Source organism: Bos indicus, chromosome 25 (genome assembly GCF_029378745.1).
Source record: "Bos indicus isolate NIAB-ARS_2022 breed Sahiwal x Tharparkar chromosome 25, NIAB-ARS_B.indTharparkar_mat_pri_1.0, whole genome shotgun sequence".
In the NCBI taxonomy this organism is placed as follows: domain Eukaryota; kingdom Metazoa; phylum Chordata; class Mammalia; order Artiodactyla; family Bovidae; genus Bos; species Bos indicus.
The window spans coordinates 14,920,946-14,942,902 of NC_091784.1; the positions used below are offsets into that span (position 1 = coordinate 14,920,946).

The window sequence follows — 21,957 nt, forward strand, 5'->3', positions numbered from 1 at the left end:
GATTTCTAATTGAGGTGGAGCAGGTTTGGGGGGAAATACAGGGAGTCTGGTTTTGAACTCCCAACTTCCTGGGTGGAGGTTATAAATCCCCTCTCCCAGCTATTGCCATGGTGATTCCTGGAAAAGAAAGGAAAGCTTTGAGAGGGGATGTGGAATTGTGATTAAATGCTTGGACTCTGACTGGCTGACTGAGATTGAATGCAGGATCCATCACTTACTAGCAATCCACAACCTCTCAGTAGCTGCAAGCTCTGATCTCACACAACACTGTTCAGAGTGTAGAGTTAAGAAGGGTGAGTCTTTTAAAGTGCTTGGTACATCAGTTCAGTTCAGTTCAGTTGCTCAGTTGTGTCCAACTCTTTGCAACCCCATGGACTGCAGCTTCCCTGTCCATCATCAACTCCCGGAGCTTACTCAAACTCATGTCCATTGAGTCAATGATGTCATCCAACCATCTCATCCTCTGTCATCCCCTTCTCCTCCTGCCTTCAATCTTTCCCAGCATCAGGGTCTTTTCCGATAAGTCAGTTCTTTGCATCAGGTTGGCCAAAGTATTGGAGCTTCAGCTTGAGCATCAGTCCTTCCAATGAATATTCAGGACTGATTTCCTTTAGGATGGACTGGTTGGATCTCCTTGCTGTCCAATGGACACTCAAGAGTTTTCTCCAATACCACAGTTCAAAAGCATCAATTCTTTGGTGCTCAGCTTTCTTCATAGTCCAACTCTCACATCCATACATGACTACTGGAAAAACCATAGCTTTGACTAGACGGACCTTTGTTAGCAAAGTAATGTCTCTCTGCTTTTTAATATGCTGTCTAGGTTGGTCATAGTTTTTATTCCAAGGAGCAAGCATCTTTTAATTTCATACATAGTACCACTCAATACATGTCTGCTCTCTAAACAGAAGTGGAGAGGGAGTACCCACACACTTCAGTGAAAACTTTTTTCAGACTCCTCCTTCCCCCAATACAGCTTCGCTAGTGGCTCAGTAGTAAAGAATCCTCCTGCCAATGCAGGAGATGTGGGATTGATCCCTGGGTCGGGAAGATCCCTTGGAGAAGGAAATGGCAACCCACTCTAGTATTCTTTCCTGGGAAATCCCATGGACAGAAGACCCCAGTGGGCTACAGTCCATGGGGTTGCAAAGGATTCAGATAGGACTTATCAACTAAACAACAACAGCAAACCTCCTTTAAAAGGAACACACAGCATGCTTTCTGGAACTCTCCTGAACTCTATTTTCTCTTCCAAAGCCATTTCCCTCTTTTATCTGTTTTCCCCAAGACCGCTTGGTATTTCCAGGAGGAGGGTAGAAATATAAGGGGGAAGTTTGGGGGATGGAGATGGAGACTGAACAAAAGACAGGTTTAACTGGGAAGAGGTGACGAGTGAGAAGAGAAGATGCAAAGGGATAAAGATTGGGAACCATAACTAAGGGTGTTTGGGATGGGGAAACAGCCTGTGAAGGGGACCACAAGTGGGGGCCGGAACAGCAGGAGTGGGAACCAGAGAGATCATGAGGGAGCAGGTCCTGGAAGCTGGGTGGGGAGAGAGTTTGAGTAGGTCTGCTCCACAACGTTATATATTTTTGGAGAGATTAAACAGGGTGACAACTAGAAAGAAGCTATTGGATATGAGCAAAAAAAAGCTGTCGGGGATCTTAGAGCATTTCCAGCAGAAAAAAGAGGGAATAAGTGGCTCTAGTGGTAAAGAACCTGCCTGTCCATGCAAGAGACGCAAGAGACGTGGGTTCAGTCCCTGGGCCGGGAAGATCCCCTGACGGTGGGCATGGTAACCCACTCCAGTATTCTTGCCTGGAGAATCCCATGGACAGAGGAGCCTGGCGGGCTACAGTCCATGGGGTTGCAAAGAGTCGCACAGCACTGAAGCGACTTAGCAGCACTTGCCCAGGGTCATGTAGCTACTAAGTGGTGGAGCTAGGATGACAGCACTCAAGTTTCTTATTACTCTGTTGTTCAGTTACCCAGTCATGTCCAACTCTTTGCGACCCCATGGACTGTATGCCAGGCTACCATGTTCCTCACTGTCTCCCGGGGTTTGCCCAAGTTCATGTTCATTGCATTGGTGTTGCCATTCAGTCATCTCATCCTCTGATGCCCTCTTCTTCTTCTGCCCTCAATCTTTCCCAGCATCAGGGACTTTTCCAATGAGTCATCTGTTTGCATAAAATGACCAAAATACTGGAGCTTCAGCTTCAGCATCAGTCCTTCCAGTGAAAATTCAGGGTTGATATCCCTTAAAATTGACTGGGGTTTGATCTCCTAGCTGTCCAAGGGACTTTAAGGAGTCGTCGCCAGCACCACAGTTTGAAGACATCAGTTCTTTGGCTCTCTGCCTTCTTTATGGTCCAGCTCTCACAACCATACATGACCCCTGGGAAGACCATAGCCTTGACCATATGGACCTTTGTTGGCAGAATAATGTTTCTGCTTTTCAACACACTGTCTAGGTTTGTCATTGCTTTTCTGCCAAGAAGCAATTGTCTTCTGATTTCATGGCTGCAGTCACCATCCACAGTGATTTTGGAGGTCAAGAAGAGGAAATCTGTCACTACTTCCACCTTTTTCCCTTCTATTTGCCATGAAGTTTGCCATGGCAAATCTATTTGCCATCGGATGCCATGATCTTAGTTTTTTAATATTTAGTCTTAAGCTGGCTTCTATTTGCCATGATCTTAGTTTTTTAATATTTAGTCTTAAGCTGGCTTCTATTTGCCATGATCTTAGTTTTTTAATATTTAGTCTTAAGCTGGCTTCTATTTGCCATGAAGTTTGCCATGGCAAATCTATTTGCCATCAGATGCCATGATCTTAGTTTTTTAATATTTAGTCTTAAGCTGGCTTCTATTTGCCATGATCTTAGTTTTTTAATATTTAGTCTTAAGCTGGCTTCTATTTGCCATGAAGTTTGCCATGGCAAATCTATTTGCCATCAGATGCCATGATCTTAGTTTTTTAATATTTAGTCTTAAGCTGGCTTCTATTTGCCATGATCTTAGTTTTTTAATATTTAGTCTTAAGCTGGCTTCTATTTGCCATGAAGTTTGCCATGGCAAATCTATTTGCCATCAGATGCCATGATCTTAGTTTTTTAATATTTAGTCTTAAGCTGGCTCTTTCACTCTGCTTCTTCACCCTCATCAAGAGGCTTTTTACTTCCTCTTCACTTTCTGCCATTAGAGTGGTATCAGCTGAATATCTGAAGTTGTTGATGTTTCTCATCACTCTACCCTACAGGTAATATTCTTTACATGCCCACTAACATGTCCCAAGGGTGTCTTGTGTTTATGTGTATTAGAAATTCATGACATATAATTTTGTTATAGAAGTGAAACACTAAAATCCCAGATTTGCTTTATGAAAGTGATATCCTCTTTTAAAAAACATAATTAGTTAATTAATTTAGCTGCATTGGCTCTTAGTTGCAACACGTGGGATCTTTGACCTTTGTTGTGGCATATAGGATCTTCAGTTGCATCGTGTGGGATCCAGGTCCCCAACCAGGGTTTAAACCTGGGCCCCCAGCATTGGGAGCACAGAATCTCAGACCACCAGAGAAGTCCTGATGATGCCATCTTAAGATACTGATCACAGACGTTACAAATGGACCAAATCAAATAGAAAAGAAATATACAAATGGAACAAGCCAATAAAATACCCCAGTTTTGATGAGAGAAGGAGAGGTGCTACTCCCAGCTCTGCTTGATGAGGTGTCTGATTCTGCCTGGGAATCTGCCTTGCTTGTGTGACAGCTGCTTTGCCAAACAGCTGGCACGGGGTGGCTCCTGGACTGTGCAGGAGTTGTGCAATGTGGTCTAACTGTTGCATTTTCCAGCCCTTCTTTGTGAATTTCTTTTAGTGCTTTCTGAGACTCCTCATCTGTGGAACTCCAAGCTATTTGCTAGCCATCAATTTGTGTGTGTGTGTGTGTGTGTGTGTGTGTGTGCATGCACGCTCAGTTGCTTAGTCATGTCTAACTTTTAGTTGTGTGACCCTATGGATGGTCTATAGCCCACCAGGCTCCTCTGTCCATGGGATCTTCCCAGTAAGAACACTGGTGTAGGTTGCCATTTCCTTCTCCAGGGGATCTTCTCAAGCCAGAGATCGAACCCACTTGCATCGGCTGGTGGATTCTTTACCAGTGAGCACTGGGGAAGCCCCAGCCATCAGTTTAGGAAAGTGTTAATACTGAATAACATTGATCTCCCTGGAAGGAGTCTGTAAACTTAGGAATATTATTATGACAAATGTAATGACTACCTAGAGCTGCATATTCTATGATTTATGTAAGGATGATCTTGATATTTTAATGAACACAGCACAACACGGAAGCCAACTTTTAACTTCAAGTAATGACAAGACTCTACACATGGACATCACCAGATGGTCTACACCGAAATCAGATTGGTTATATTCTTTGCAGCCAAAGATGGAGAAGCTCTATACAGTCAGCAAAAACAAGACCAGGAGCTGACTGTGGCTCAGATCATGAACTCCTTATTACAAAATTCAGACTTAAATTGAAGTAAGTAGGAAAAACCACTAGACCATTCAGGTATGACCTAAATCAAATCCTTATGATTATATAGTGGAAGTGAGAAATAGATTTAAGGGCCTAGATCTGATAGAGTGCCTGATGAACTATGGAATGAGGTTCATGACATTGTACAGGAGATAGGGATCAAGACCATCCCCGTGGAAAAGAAATGCAAAAAAGCAAAATGGCTGTCTGGGGAGGCCTTACAAATAGCTATGAAAAGAAGAGAAGTGAAAAGAAAAGGAGAAAAGGAAAGATATAAGCATCTGAATGCAGAGTTCCAAAGAATAGCAAGAAGAGATAAGAAAGCCTTCCTCAGCGATCAATGCAAAGAAATAGAGGAAAACAACAGAATGGGAAAGACTAGATATCTCTTCAAGAAAATTTGAGATACCAAGGGAACATTTCATGCAAAGATGGGCTCGATAAGGGACAGAAATGGTATGGACCTAACAGAAGCAGAAGATATCAAGAAGAGGTGGCAAGAATACACAGAAGAACTGTACAAAAAAGATCTTCACAACCCAGATAATCACGATGGTGTGATCACTGACCTAGAGCCAGACATCCTGGAATGTGAAGTCAAGTGGGGCTTAGAAAGCATCACTATGAACAAAGCTAGTGGAGGTGATGGAATTCCAGTTGAGCTATTTCAAGTCCCGAAAGATGATGCTGTGAAAGTGCTACACTCAATATGCCAGCAAATTTGGAAAACTCAGCAGTGGCCACAGGACTGGAAAAGGTCAGTTTTCATTCCAATCCCAAAGAAAGGCAATGCCAAAGAATGCTCAAACTAACGCACAATTGCACTCATCTCACATGCTAGTAAAGTAATGCTCAAAATTCTCCAAGCCAGGCTTCAGCAATATGTGAACCGTGAACTTCCTGATGTTCAAGCTGGTTTTAGAAAAGGCAGAGGAACCAGAGACCAAATTGCCAACATCCGCTGGATCATTGAAAAAGCAAGAGAGTTCCAGAAAAACATCTATTTCTGCTTTATTGACTATGCCAAAGCTTTGACTGTGTGGATCACAATAAACTGTGGAAAATTCTGAAAGAGATGGGAATACCAGACTACCTGACCTGCCTCTTGAGAAATCTGTACATAGGTCAGGAAGCAACAGTTAGAACTGGACATGGAACAACAGACTGGTTCCAAATAGGAAAAGGAGTACGTCAAGGCTATATATTGTCACCCTGTTTATTGAACTTCTATGCAGAGTACATCGTGAGAAATGCTGGACTGGAAGAAACACAAGCTGGAATCAAGATTGCTGGGAGAAATATCAATAACCTCAGATATGCAGATGACACCACCCTTATGGCAGAGAGTGAAGAGGAACTCAAAAGTCTCTTGATGAAAGTGAAAGTGGAGAGTGAAAAAGTTGGCTTGAAGCTCAACATTCAGAAAATGAAGATCATGGCATCCGGTCCCACCACTTCATGGGAAATAGATGGGGAAACAGTGGAAACAGTGTCAGACTTTATTTTTTGGGGCTCCAAAATCACTGTAGCTGGTGACTGCAGTCATGAAATTAAAAGACGCTTACTCCTTGGAAGAAAAGTTATGACCAACCTAGATAGCATATTCAAAAGCAGAGACATTACTTTGCCGACAAAGGTTCGTCTAGTCAAGGCTATGGTTTCTCCTGTGGTCATGTATGGATGTGAGAGTTGGACTGTGAAGAAGGCTGAGCGCCGAAGAATTGACGCTTTTGAACTGTGGTGTTGGAGAAGACTCTTGAGAGTCCCTTGGACTGCAAGGAGATCCAACCAGTCCATTCTGAAGGAGATCAGCCCTGGGATTTCTTTGGAAGGAATGATGCTAAAGCTGAAACTCCAGTACTTTGGCCACCTCATGTGAAGAATTGACTCATTGGAAAAGACTCTGATTCTGGGAGGGATTGGGGACAGGAGGAGGAGGGGACGACAGAGGATGAGATGGCTGGATGGCATCACTGACTCGATGGACGTGAGTCTGAGTGAACTCCGGGAGTGGTGATGGACAGGGAGGCCTGGCGTGCTGCGATTCATGGGGTCGCAAAGAGTCGGACACGACTGAGCGACTGAACTGAACTGAATGACAACAGTAACATTAATAGTAATAAATGACATTCATTGAATATTTATTCCATGCCATGTGCTGTGCTAAGCATGTTTCATAATTAACCCTATTTTATAGGAAAGCAAACAGTCTCTTGGAGAGCTTCTGTAGTTGGTTTAATGTAAATGGCTACCAAACCTGGAGTCAGGATCTTCACTCAGGCAGCCTGACTTCCAGCTATGGCCTTAACCTCTAGAACTTTCTTTTCTTTTTTTAAAAAAGAATAATTTATTTTTGTCTGTGCTAGGTCTTTGTTACAGTGCATAGGCTTTTCACTGTGGTGGCTTCTCTCGTTGCAGAGCATGGGCTCTAGACACTCGGGCTTCAGTGGTTGCAACGTGTGCGCTTCAGTAGTTGGGGTTCTCGGGCTGAGTTGCCCTGTGGCATGTGGAATCTTCCCGGATCAAGGATCAAACCTGTATCCCCTGCATTAGCAGGTAGATTCTTAATCACTGGACCACCAGGAAAGCCCTCTAGAACTTTCTTTTCTGAATCTTATTTCTTCTCATGCAAATCACAGTTTCTAGAATTCTCACATTCTAGAAGCAACTCTTTTATTTCTTTGAGATCCTGGGAGATTTTCTTCTGCCTCTGCATTGGGGTTTTCTCTGGAACACAGATCAATTCCTCTCTGGCTTTTCCACTGATTCTATAATCACAGTGTGTGACCAACAGGATGTGATTCAGCCGGAATACAAGGCTTAGAGCCATACCGGTTATGGTAAATGGCTAGTAATTTCTCTCCTTGAAGTATTTCTGATTTTCTGAATGTTTTCCAGGAATCAAAGAGAGACAAGGCTGATAAATGATATGCTTTAATAAAGACTGATCCATTAGGAGAAATTGGGGCTACCGGGGGGCGGGGAGAACCCATTTTGTGTGAATAAAAAGAGCTTAAACAATATGAAAGCATCTCCATGCCCATGTCTTCTCACTTTCTCCATGATTTAAAATGGAACAAAAGGCATATCATGGGAACAGGAAATGATCCTCATGATGTTCTTTCATGTATTCGTTGGTACAATTGAAACTTTTATTCTCTCTGCCAGATGCGGAAGTATAGCTACAGTCCTCCTGACATATAACCTGTATGCTAGTAGCAAAGCGGCTAATTCACTAAAACCCCAGAATAATGCTGGCCAAAGTAGAGAGTAAGCGGGACACAGAAGTGTTGAAGGGGTGGGATGTTGAAGGTGGGAAGGTGTTTGCCCAGCCTTTCTGAATCAGGCGCATGTAATTAAGCCACTAACTGGGGCAATCATGTCATTGTTTTGGAAACTCCAGTTGCCAAAGGACCTCAAGTAATGTCCATCAATACACAAGCTGATAGGGGATGGATGGAGTGGGAGTTAGCATCTTGGAGTAGCAGATGCAAACTATTAAGTTTAGAATGGCTAAACAACAAGGTCATAGTGTACAGCACAGAACTATAGTCACAGTCCTGTAACATCATGGAAAAGAATATGAAGAAAACCCAGACAGGCCGGAAAGGGCAAACACTGTCAGGTAATGCCAAATCCCCAGTAGGACCAGGACAGATCTGGATCGTGTGGCCAAATCCCCAGAATTCTCCACTGGCTGGCTGCACAGTCTGGCCTTAGTCATTTCATTAACCTCATGACAATGTGTGTGTTCATGGCGAATAGATGCAGAAACAAGGGAAACGGTGACAGGCTTTATTTTCTTGGGCTCCAAAATACTGCAGCCATGAAATTAAAAGATGCTTGCTCCTTGGAAGAAAAGCTATGACCAACCTAGAGAGCATATTAAAAAGCAGAGACATTACTTTGCCGACAAAGGTCCATCTAGTTAAAGCTGTGGATTTTCCAGTAGTCATGTACAGATGTGAGAGTTGGACTATAAAGAAAGCTGAGCTCCATAGAATTGATGCTTTTGAATTGTGGTGTTGGAGAAGACTCTTGAGAGTCTCTTGGACTGCAAGGAAATCAAACCAATCAATCCCAAAGGAAATCAGTCCCAAATATTCATTGGAAGGACTGATGCTGAAGCTGAAACTCCAATCCTTTGGCCACCTGATGCGAAGAACTGACTCATTGGAAAAGACCCTGATGCTGGGAAAGATTGAATGCAGGAGGAGAAGGGGACGATAGAGGATGAGATGGTTGGATGGCATCACCAAGTCAATGGACATGAGTTTGAGCAAGCTTTGGGAATTGGTGATGGACAGGGAAGCCTGATGTGCTGCAGTCCATGGGGTTGCAAAGAGTCGGACATGACTGAGCGACTAAACTGAACTGAACTGAATGTGTTTCTACTTAAATGGTTAAATCCCACTCAGTGTCATTTCTTTGGATAATAGCTTACATAATTCAATGGTTTTTAGTATATCCTTATCACTACAAATGGTGACTGCAGCCATGAAATTAAAAGACACTCCTTGGAAGGAAAGTTATGACCAACCTAGATAGCATATTCAAAAGCAGAGACATTAATTTGCCAACAAAGGTTCATCTAGTCAAGGCTATGGTTTTTCCTGTGGTCATGTATGGATGTGAGAGTTGGACTGTGAAGAAGGCTGAGCGCCGAAGAATTGATGCTTTTGAACTGTGGTGTTGGAGAAGACTCTTGAGAGTCCCTTGGACTGCAAGGAGATCCAACCAGTCCATTCTGAAGGAGATCAGCCCTGGGATTTCTTTGGAAGGAATGATGCTAAAGCTGAAACTCCAGTACTTTGGCCACCTCATGTGAAGAGTTGACTCATTGGAAAAGACTCTGATTCTGGGAGGGACTGGGGACAGGAGGAAAAGGGGACAACAGAGGATGAGATGGCTGGATGGCATCACTGACTCGATGGATGTGAGTTTGAGTGAACTCTGGGAGTTGGTGATGGACAGGGAGGCCTGGCGTGCTGGGATACATGGGGTCACAAAGAGTCGGATACGACTGAGTGACTGAACTGAACTGAGCTGAGAGTTATGCAATGATTGTAGCAATTTTATTATTATTGTTTGGTTTGCATAAAAATTAAAAGGGTATTATTTGCAAATATTCAGAGAATACATGCTGTATATTCTCTACAGTATAGGGTAACATATTATTAAGTAAAGATTATCAAACTTTTATGAATAATAAGCTTTTCTCTCTTCCTTCAAGGTTTGTTTTTTCTCAAATATTTTCTCAAACACTATTCTTCCACCATAAGTCATATTGAAGCTAATCTAGAAGACTGCCGAGTAGCCCTTACTATAGTTACTCTGGATAAATTTTTAAATTACAAAACATGTCTTATATGTTGTGAAATAGCTCTTCAGTTGTAGAACTACTTTAAAACTATGCAAAAACCCAGTTATTTAGAATTAAACTCTCTAGAAATTTCCTTACTCTTGCCCCAGTAATGTAAAATACATTAATATCTATTAAATTCAAATAAATCATATACTTAAAAGTTATATACTTACGACATGTAAATTTGTATTACAAGTTATATGAAACATGTAGCATGTATTCTCTGAATTCTTGCAAATAAGACCCTTCTATTTTTTATGCAAGAGTACTTTTGTGTTTTAGTGTGAGAAATGGAGGGCTTCCTGGGTGGTGTTAGTGGTAAAGACCCCTGCCTCCCAATGCAGGAGACTAAGATGTGTGGGTTCGATCCCTGAGTGGGGAAGACCCCTGGAGGAGAGCATGGCAACCCACTTCAGTGTTCTGGCCTGGAGAATCCCCATGGACAGAGGCGCTTGGTGGGCTACAGTCCATAGGGCTGCAAAGAGTTGGATACAACTGAAGCAACTTAGCACACTAGAACGCAGTGAAAAATGGAACTTCTTTGAAATAATGCAATGTTTGTTTTAAAATGCTGCCATCCTGGGTAAAACACGCTCTCGAACTTCCAGGGCTTAGAATAGACCAGATGGCTCCTATTCTTCTTCCAGATTTCCCCATCCCATAAGGTTTATTTTAAAAAAAACTTTTATTAAATTATTTTTGGCAGCATGTGGAATCATAGTTTCCTGACCCTTGGGAGTCGAACCCTTGCCCCCTGCATTGGAAGCTCAGAGTCTTAACCACTGGACTGCTAGGAAAGTCCTGTCAACATCACAGTTTTAGAATATTTTCACCTACAAAGAAACCCTGTACTCTTCAGCAGTCATTATCTTCACCTATTCTCCCTTGCCCCCAGCCTTAAGCAACCACAGACCTACTTTATTTCTCTATAGATTTGCTATGGATAGTGTTTTCTCTGTAGATATAGATTCTGCTGCTAAGTCACTTCAGTCGTGTCCGACTCTGTGCGACCCCATAGACGGCAGCCCACCAGGCTCCGCCATCCCTGGGATTCTCCAGGCAAGAACACTGGGGTGGTTGCCATTTCCTTCTCCAATGCATGAAAGTGAATTGTGAAAGTAAAGCCGTTTAGTCGTGTCTGACTCTTAGTGACCCCATGGACTGCAGCCTACCAGGCTCCTCCATCCATGGAATAGATTCTAGACAACTTATATAAATGGCATTATATAATTTACAGTGTATTATGGCTGCTTTCTTCACTTAGCATAATGTTTTCCAGATTTATCCATGTTGCAGCATGTATCAGTGCTTCATCCCTTTTTATTGCCAAATATCATTCCACCTGCAGGAATATACCACATTTTACTGATCATTCATCAGTTGATGGACATTTGGGTTGTTTTCACTGTTTTGGGGGTATTGTAAATAATGCTGCTGTGAACATTTGTTCAAAAAGTTTTTTAAAAAATAATTTTATTCATTCATTTACTTTTGGCTGTGCTGGGTCTTCATTGCTTTGCAGGCTTTTTTTCTAGTTGTGGCAAGTGGGGGCTACTCTCCAGCTGTGGTGCATGGGCTCTCATTGCAGGGGCTTCTCTCATTGAGAAGCTCGGGCTCTAGGTGCACTGGCTTCAGTGGTCCTGACTCATGGGCTGAGTCGTGGCTCCTGGGCTCTAGAGCACAGGCTCAGTTGTTGCGGCTCATGGGCTTAGCATATGGGAGATCTTCCCTAATCAGGGATCGAACCTGTGTCTCCTACATTGACAGATGGATTCTTTACCACTGGACCACCAGGAAAGCCCTCCAACAAGTTTTTGTGTGGATGTATCTTTCACTTTTCATGGGTCTATATTCAGGAGTGGAATTGCTGGGTCATGTGGTAACTGTGTTCACCCTTTCGAGAAACTGCCAGACTGTCTTCCAAAGTGGCTGCACCATTGTACATACCCACCAACAACATATGAGGGTTCCAGTTTCTCCACTCAAGTGGAGATGTTGATAGGTTTCTGCTTTGGGCTTGGACACTTCATCTGGTAAATACCCAAGATATCAGGCGGAGAAGGCAATGGCACCCCACTCCAGTACTCTTGCCTGGAAAATCCCATGGATGGAGGGGCCTGGTAGGCTGCAGTCCATGGGGTCGTGAAGAGTCGGACACAACTGAGCGACTTGACTTTCACTTTTCACTTTCATGCATTGGAGAAGGAAATGGCAACCCACTCCAGTGTTCTTGCCTGGAGAATCCCAGGGACAGGGAGCCTGGTGGGCTGCCGTCTATGGGGTCACACAGAGTCGGACACGATTGAAGCGACTTAGCAGCAGCAGCAGCAGCAGCAGCAGCAGCAGCAAGATATCAGGGCTCAAAACATCAGCCAGCACAATGCAATAATAATAACAATAACAACCACGTTGTACTATCATCACAACAATATCATGGGTTAGATAATGTCATTAGAATTTTAAAGATGAAGAAAATGAAGCTTAGAGAGATTGTGACATGTCACACAGGATCACACAGCTGGCAGGTGGCTGAGCCAGGGCTTGAACTGAGATCCTCCAGATTTCAAAGCCTGTATTTTTGAAAACCGTGCTATTCTGATAAGCTCAGTGTCATGAGCATTTGAAACTGTCAACATGCTGGATAAAGTATCAAATTATCAAGATGATATTGCATTATTTTCTCTTTCAATCAACCTAAATGACAGTTGTAAAAGTGTGCTGCATTGGCCCTGCTGCCCTGGCTCTTTGTAATCATCTAGCATCCCTCTGAGTCTTTGGCATTCCCAGCAGAGCAAGGCACAGAGCCAGGATGAGAAGCCAGGGCTGGAATAGCCACTTAATTCCATGCAGATGGTTACTTCAGCCAGTTATTGAACTTGAAGCATTATCACCCTGAACTAATGCAAACAGACAGGCTTCTAGGCACCGCTGTGGCACAAATGGTTTTGTCCTCTAAGATTACAGAACTGCATTACTCACACAGTCTTAGGAATGGAATTTATTCCTTTTTGAATGATAAAATGCACAGTATGAGTTTTCTGAATTTTCCAACCGCCTATACACTAACTGAGTGTATGGTCGTTGGAAAATTCAGAAAATTAAGAAGGAAGACATCTCCCACAAATCTCAACTCTTAGAAACAACCCCTGTTAACACTTTCATGCATTTATTCCTTGTCTTTTTATTTTTCATGAATTAGAAACATATTGATTTTTCCCCCTGATTATAAAAGTAATACATATATCTTGTAGGGATATTGGAGAATTCAAAGAAAACATTATTTATTACCTGGATGTTCATAGGTAGTATCAACAATTTAGCATATGTCATTTCAGTGTTTTATTGGATACATGTGTATATGAACACATTAAAAAACTGGGATCAAAGCATTTGTTTCATTTTATTTCTACCATTTTTATGAAATACTAGTATGATCAAGATCACAGTGCACACTTAGCCTTAACCAAGGATCAAGAATAACAGTGTATCCTTTCTACTACAATTTGTATTCTACTTTTCCTCTGATGCTCTGATTAACATTGTGTTATAATGGTTTTTTGCCATGACATTTCAAACTCTCTGTGAATATCATTTTTTAAGGTATACCATGTTCCATTGCAGGCATTCCATAATTTATTTAGCCATGCCCTTTTGTAGGATATTAGACTTCTCCTAATTTTCCCACATTTTACATAAATTGTAAGAAATATCTTATTGGTAAGTATTTTTTGTTGCTGTTGTTGTTCAGTCACTCAGTCGTTTCATACTCTTTGTGACCTCATGGACTGCAGCACGCCAGGCTTCCCTGTCCTTCATCATCTCCCAGAGCTTGCTCAAACTCATGTCCATTGAGTCAGTGATGCCATCCAACTGTCTCATTCTCTGTCATCTCCTTCTCCTCCTGCCTTCAATCTTTCCCAGCATCAGGGTCTTTTCCAAAGAGCTGGTTCTTTGCATCAGGTGGCCAAAGTATTGGAGCTTCAACCTCAGCATCAGTCCTTCCAATGAGGATTCAGGGTTGATTTCCTTTAGGATTGACTGGTTTGATCTCCTTTCAGTCCAAGAGACTCTCAAGAGTCTTCTTCAACACCACAGTTCAAAAGCATCCATTCTTCAGTACTCAGCTTTCTTTATGGTCCAACTCTCACAACCATACATGACTACTGGAAAAATCATATATTTCTTAGGTTAGATTCTCAGGGGTTGAATTATTGAGTCCAATAGGTCTGGCTAGCTTTTCTTTTCTTCTTGTTGTTTTTTAAAAAATTATGAACTATTTCAACCTACAGAAGAGTAAAGAGCATAACATGACAAAGTTCCCCAAAACTTTTATTTAGTTTTTTGTATTAAGTTATAATTTTCACACAGTAAAGGGCATATATCTTAAATGTCATCTCTTCCTCACCCTCCCCCAAGTCTATGTATTCATACACACATCACAGTACATCATCAACCATATGATACATTTCTAACGTTTCAATAAGCTCCCCCTCATTTAGTTTCCCATTCAGTACCACCCCAAAAGTAAGCACTATTGTGACATTTATCACTGTAGATAAATTTCACCTGTTTCTGAACTTTATAGGAATGGAATCATTTAGTATGAATTTTTCTGCATCTGACTTCTTTTTTTTAATGTTAAGCCTGTAAGATTCATCCATTTAGTTGGTAGTAGTTAGGTCAAAGTGGTTGACCTTTCGGAGAAGGAGCTGGCACCCCACTCCAGTACTCTTGCTTGGCAAATCCCATGGATGGAGGAGCCTGGTGGGCTGCAGTCCATGGGGTCGTGAAGAGTTGGACACGACTAAGAGACTTCCCTTTCAGTTTTCACTTTCATGCATTGGAGAAGGCAATGGCAACCCATTCCAGTGTTCTTGCCTGGAGAATCCCAGGGACGGGGAGCCTGGTGGGCTGCCGTCTATGGGGTCGCACAGCGTCGGACACGACTGAAGCGACTTAGCAGCAGCAGCAGCAGTTTGACCTTTCCCACTGTTGTGGCTATAATCTCAGAAACAAAATATAAAGGTGTTAGTGAGAATGTGGAGATGTAGGATCCCTCATACATTGTTGGTGGGAATGTAAAAGAGTTCAACCACCATGGCAAACAGTTTGAAGGGTACTTAACAAGTTAAACATGCAATTTACCACATGGCACAGCAATTCCACTCTTCAGTATATACCCCAAAGAATTGAAAACAGATATCCAAACAGATACTTGTATACAAATGTTCATATGGATACTGTTCACAGTAGCCAAAAGGTGGAAAAACCCAAACACCCATCAATGGATGAATGGATAAACAAATTAAGATACATTCACACAATGATATATTATTCAGCCATGAAAAGGAGTGAAGCACTGATACTGACTACAACTTGGATGAACCTCAAAAGTAGCAGGATAAGTAAAAGAAGCCAGATACAAAAGGTCACACGTGTGATGCTATGTGAAATACCCAGAAAAAGTAAGTTCATGCAAAAAGAAAGGACTGGTACTTTCAGAGACTGAAGGGAGTGGGGAAAGTGGGGAAGCTGCTTAAAGGACATGGTGGTTTCCTTCAAGGCCATGTGCTGTTTTATAACTAGACAGAGGTGGTGGTTATACCGCATTGTGAAGGTATAATAACTGGACTTGGTTGCTTTAAAATGGTTCATTTTATGTTTTGTGAATTTCACCTCAAAAACTTTTAACATAGTCAAATTATTAATATTTTTCTTTAAGGTTTGTGTTTTTTTTGGGGGGGGGGAGTCTTAATATATTCTTCTGTTGCAAAACAAGGTATTCTACATTATAAATTTAAAAAAATTTTGCTTTTCTCATTTAGGTCTTTAATCAACCTGGAATTTCTGTGTGTGTATGTATGATGGGAAATATGAAAGTGTTAATTGCTCAGACGTGTTTGACTCTTTGTGACCCCATGGACAGTATTCCGCCAGGCTCCTCTGTCCATGGGATTCCCCATGCAAGAATACTGGAGTGGGCTGCCATTTCCTTCTCCAGGGGACCTTCCCCACCCAGGGATCCTACCCAGATCTCCTGCATTGCAGGCAGATTCTTTACAATCTGAGCCACCAGGGAAGAAATGTGATAGGAATCATAAAGGTGTGATATTTATTTTAGTTTTCCGTTTGCGTAGGCAAATATCTCAGCACCGTTTATTGAATAGTTCATCCTTTTTGTACTGATTTGTAATGCCTCCTCTGTCATATATCAACTTTCCAAATACGTGTGGGTCCAAATGGGGGCTCTCAATTTTCTTCTTAGGCCTTAAGACAATAATTTAAGTTTAACTGGGACTTCCCTGATGGTTCAGTGGTTAAGAATCTGCCTGCCAATGCAGGGAACATGGGTTCAATCACTGGTCCGGGAAGATCCCGCATGACACGGGGCAACTCAGCCTGTGCACCACAACCACCTACCCCGTGCTCCGCAACAAGAGAAGCCCAGACAGTGCTATTAGAGAGTAGCCCCTGCTCACCACAACTAGAGCAAGCCTGAGTGCAGCAATGGAGACCGGGCATAGCCAAACAAGTAAATTATTTGTTTTTAAAAAGGTTTAACTACCTGGGAATTAAGTGCTCCCTGTCTTATGTTCTTTGCCATTGCCTTGCCTATTCTTCGCCCTTCATTTTTTCACATAATTTTAGGGTCAGCTTGTCAAACTTTATGTTTTATTTTTACATTGTGATATTTATTAACAAAGATGGCCAGAAAAGGATGGGGCCACAATTACGAAGTGATAAGGATTAAAATAAAAGTTGCTTTCTATTATATTGTTCCTAGGGCATTGTAGCCAATCTAGAAGTCAAAGTTTATTTTAAAATCCTATTCCCTGTTGAGATTTCAACCGAATGGCACAGAAGAGAATTGTTATCTCTTTGATACCTAATCTTTTGTAACCTTGAACATGGCATACCTATCTCTTCATTTCTTTTCAGTTCATTTTTATTTTGCTTAACGGTACCGGATAAAAAGTTAATTAATTGTCCCTGGTGACATGAAATAGTAATTTTCTTCTCAATGATTTTTTTGGCATTATGATTATATTTTAAGGTTGATTAATAATTACAGAAAACGACTATGCTTTCATGTTTGTCCTGAGTCCCCCAAACCTGCTGTTATTCATTTTAATAGCTTATTTGTGGATTTGCTTGGATTTTTATATAGATAATTATACTGTCTGAAAAAGCAGCTTTGTTTCCTGTTTCAGTTCTTATACCTCATTTATTTTCTTATTTTGTGCCAAGTTAGGACCTCTCAGAAGTGGGGATTATCAGCATCCTTCTTTTGCCCCTGACCTTAATAAGGATGCTATTAGGGGTTCAACAGTAATTGTGATGGTTGCTATTAATTTATGATAATTATTTTTTAGAAACTTAAGGAAATGGTCTTCTATTCTTCATTTGCTAAGCACAAGAACAAGCATGTGACTGCTAATTTTTCAGATATTTTTCCTATATTCATTCAGATGATCAAACAGCTTTCTCCTTTGATCTGTTAATATGATATATCATATCAATAGATCTTTTCTATCAGGTCATTACTCCATTTTGGGAATAAACCCTATTTGTTCATGATGTATTTTACTTAGAATTCTTGTAGCTAGGTGAGATCACTTTGGGATTTTTTAGCGTAGCATTTAATCTGGCTTTAATATCAAGGTCATACTGTCCTCATAAGATGAGCTCTGAAACAATTTTTATAAAATAAAGATGACCTGTTATTTGGTAAAACTCACCAATAAATTATTTGATCCTGTTGCCTTTGTGGGACTGAGGAGAAAAATTAATTTCTACATTAACAATTCAGGTTATCGGTTATCAGTGGTTATCGGTTTGCATTTTATTTACTAACTGCACTTTGATGGTTTACTTTTTGAGAGAGAATTTATTGGACTGTGTCGGGTCTTAGTTGTCTCACGTGGATCTTTCATTGCCATGCACGGACTCTCTAGTCGTGGCGCCCAGGCACATGGGCTGAGTTGCCCCACGGAATGTGGGATCTTAGTTCCCTGAGCAGGGGCTGAAGCCCGGCCCTCAGCAGTGAATCCATGGAGTCCTAACCACTGGACTGCTGGGGAATACCTGAGAATCACCCATTTCCACTAAGTTTTCAAAATCTCCCTGTATTCACATTATACCTCTCTTTTCTTCTTATTACTCATGAGTGCTTTGTTTGATGAGTCTCAGATGGTTTACCTTCTTTAATAGTTCTTTCCCCCAAAGGAATCAGCTTTTCAGTTAGACATCCTTTCTACTACTCCTTGATTTTCTACTAGGTTGGTACAAAAGTAATTGTGGTTTTGGATGGTGAATTTTAAATCATTATAACTAGGCTCAAACACATCTTTATTAATCAAAATGGATATCATTACAATCAACACATTTTTGCCAATGAGAAATAAATTTGTCCATTCCTGTAGCATAAAAATCTGTGCTTTGGGATTCGAAGAACTCTTGGAAAACATTTTCTGCCTCTGGTTGGTTGTGGAAGCATTTTCCCTGCTAAAAGTTGTTGAGATGGTTGAAGAAGTTGCAGTTGGTTTGCAAGGGCTCAGGTGAATACGACGGATGAGGCAACACTTTATAGCCCAATTTGTTCAACTTTTGAAGCGTTGGTAGTGTGATGTGTGGTCGGGCATTGTCATGGGGAAGAATTGGGCCCTTTCTGTGGACTGATGTCAGCTGCAGATGTTGCAGTTTTGGGTGCATCTCATCAATTTGCTGAGCATATTCCTCACATGTAATCGTTTCACTGGGATTCAGAAAGCTGCAGTGCATCAGATGGGCAGCAGACCACCAAACAGTGACCATGACCTTTTTTTGGTGTGTTCGGCTTTGAGGAGTGCTTTGGAGCTTCTTCTTGGTCCAACCACTGAGCTGGTCATTGCTGGTTGTTGTATAAAATTCACTTTTCGCTGCACGTCCAATCTGATCAAGAAATGGTTTATTGTTGTTATGTAGAATAAGAAAAGACAACACTTCAAAATGATTTTTTTTAATTTGAGGTCAGCTCATGAGGCACCCACTTGAGTTTTTTCACCTTTCCAATTTGCTCCAAATGCCAAAAGACCATAGAATGGTCCATGTTGCATTCTTCAGCAATTTCTCTTGTAGTTGTAAGAGGATGAGCTTTGATGATCCTCTCAATTGGTCACTGGAACTTCCGAGGGCCAGTCACTGCACTCCTCATCTTCAAGGCTCTTGTCTCTTTTGCAAAACTTGAACCACCATAGCACTGTACCTTAGCCATTCCTGGGCCAAATGTGTTACTGATGTTGCGACTTGTCTCCATTGCTTTATGTATGACCCATTTTGAACTTGAATAAGAAAATCGCTCCAGTTTGCTTTGTGTCTAACATCATTTCCCTAGTCTAAAATAAATATAAAATAGACAGGTAATAAGTCATTAGCAAAAAAAAAATAAAGCTAGAAATGCACATTAAAATAATGTATAATAGAACCACATTTATTTAAGAATGTTTTCCAATATCAAACAGTGAAATTCAACAGTGCAAAACTACAATTACTTTCGCACCAAAGTAATACTTCCTTAATTAATGTTTTTATCATTATTATTTTTTCTACTCTACTTAGGTTTTATTTGTTCTTTTTTCTTACAGTCTTTTCAGTTTAACATTTAACCATTTAAAAAATTTATTTTATTTTATTGAAGGATAATTGCTTTACAGAATTTTGTTTTCTGTCAAACCTCAACATGAATCAGCCATAGATATACATATATCCCCTCCCTTTTGAACCTCTCTCCCACATCCCTCCCCATCCCACCCCTCTAGGTTGATACAGAGCCCTTGTTTGAGTTTCCTGAGCCACATAGCAAACTCCTGTTGGCTATCTATTTTACATATGGTAATGCAAGTTTCCATTCTAAAGGAGATCAGTCCTGGGTGTTCTTTGGAAGGAATGATGCTAAAGCTGAAACCCCAGTACTTTGGCCACCTCATGTGAAGAGTTGACTCATTGGAAAAGACTCTGATGCTGGGAGTGATTGGGGGCAAGAGGAGAAGGGGACGACAGAGGATGAGATGGCTGGATGGCATCACCAACTTGATGGACAAGAGTTTGGGTGAACGCCGGGAGTTGGTGATGGACATGGGGGCCTGGCGTGCTGTGATTCATGGGGTCACAAAGAGTTGGACACGACTGAGTGACTGAACTGAACTGAATGCAAGTTTCCACATTACTCTTTCCACACACCTCACCCTCTCCTCCCTTCTCCCCATGTCCATGTCTATTCCCTATGTCTGTTTCTCCATTGCTGCCCCGTAAATAAATTCTTCAGTACCATTTTTCTGGGTTCCATATATATGCTTTAGAATATGATATTTATCTTTCTCTTTCCGACTCACTTCACTCTGTATTAGGTTTTAGGTTCATCCACACCATTAGAACTGACTCAAATGCATTCCTTTTTATGGCTGAATAATATTCCATTGTGTATATGTACCACAACTTCTTTATCCATTCATCTGTCGATGCACATCTAACATTTAACCATTTTTTAAAACCAGTTCAACCAGTTTTAAACATATAAAGTCAGTGGTATTAACTATTTTCACATTGTTGTGCATCACCCCCATTCTTTTAAATTTAATTTATAACTCTTTTCATCTGTAATACTGCAAATCTATACCCAATAAATAAAACACCCCATTCTTCCCTCCTCCCAGCCTCTGGCAACTTCTATTCTACTTTCTGTTCCCATGATTTAGACTACTCTAGGCACCTCACATAAATGGAATCATACAGTGCTTTTCTTTTTTTGACTGGCTTATTTCACTTAGCATTATATCCTCAAGTTTCATCCATGTTGTAGCCTATTACAGAATTCCTTTCCTTTTTAAAGGCTGAATAGTATTCCACTGTATGGAAAGGCCATGTTTTGCTTACCTATTCATCCTAACCCATTTATTTTTAGTCTTACATTTTTAAATGCATGCATTTAAGGCTATACATTTACTTACATCAAAACTTACAAGTTTTGATATGTGATATTCTCATGCTTATCCAGGTCTAAATGTTTTATGATTTTTATTGTTATTTCCTTTTTCTCTCATGAGCTATTTAGAAGTTCTTTCATTGATTATAAATTTTTAATGACTCTTGTTACCAGTTGATAAATCATTTTCTTAAAAGGCTGGGCCTTTTCATTCCTCCATGAGCCATGTGGATCCCGAAAATCATCCCCTATTATATCTTAAAAATAAGAACAAACAATAGATAATCAACCTGTGTCCTATAGGTCTTCCCTCTTCCCCATACAAAGCTACATACCTGTGCAGTTAAGAAGGTCAGGACAATAAAGGGGCTAAGTCTAGATTCAAGTGCTGACCAGACCACTTGGTAAGTGTGGGAATTTGGGCAATTAAATTAATCTTTCTGCATCTCAGTTTCATCCTCTATAAAACAAAGCTAACAAAACAGTATCTGTTTCACAGAGTTATTGGGGAGTGTTCAGCCCTTAGCCATCATTCAATAAATATTACTATTTAAAAAATCCATCTAGCTGTGGATTTTACTTTGTACTTTTAATGCTGCCATGCTAATATCAACCCCTGGGTTTCTGGGCAGTAAAGACTCATGTTCTAAATAGCTTTTTTATACTGATGTCCAAAATATTTTTATGCCTCTCAAGTTCACGCAAGCACCTACAGGGTGGACACAGGCACTGGGAGAGAAGACTGTCCCATTTAACATTCAAATTCAAAATGCACATAAATGCAAACTACAGAGGTTCTCACAGGCACAGAACACACAGATCCAGGTCCACACTCACGCTTCCGCGCACTCGCCACAAAGATGGATCCATCGCCCACAGACAGAAATGCTCTCACAAATCCCACTCAAAGCCTAGCAGCACGCTGACATACCACAAGCCACTCGCAGCGCCAGCCCCATGCAAAGCATCACCACCTGCTCCAGTAGGGGGCTGCTGCCTTGTTTTTACTTCCTTTAGGTTGGTTCTATTTTAGTTGTTGTTTTTGTTGTTCTTCGAGTTATTATCTGCCCCCTTTTCTGTCTACCC

General features: G+C 41.1%; 1 long non-coding RNA gene across 2 annotated transcripts; it reads right to left on the minus strand.

The window, feature by feature from the left end:
• Positions 1 to 18,243: 18,243 nt before the first annotated feature.
• Positions 18,244 to 21,951, minus strand: LOC139179705 (uncharacterized). 2 transcript variants are annotated; one of them, XR_011564034.1, is made up of 2 exons: positions 21,846 to 21,951; positions 18,244 to 19,285 (listed from the first exon to the last, which is right to left on the minus strand). It is a non-coding gene; the product is annotated as an uncharacterized lncRNA (long non-coding RNA). The 2 variants fall into 2 exon arrangements; XR_011564035.1 differs by having other exon boundaries at positions 21,803 to 21,951.
• Between the last annotated feature and the right edge of the window lie 6 nt (positions 21,952 to 21,957).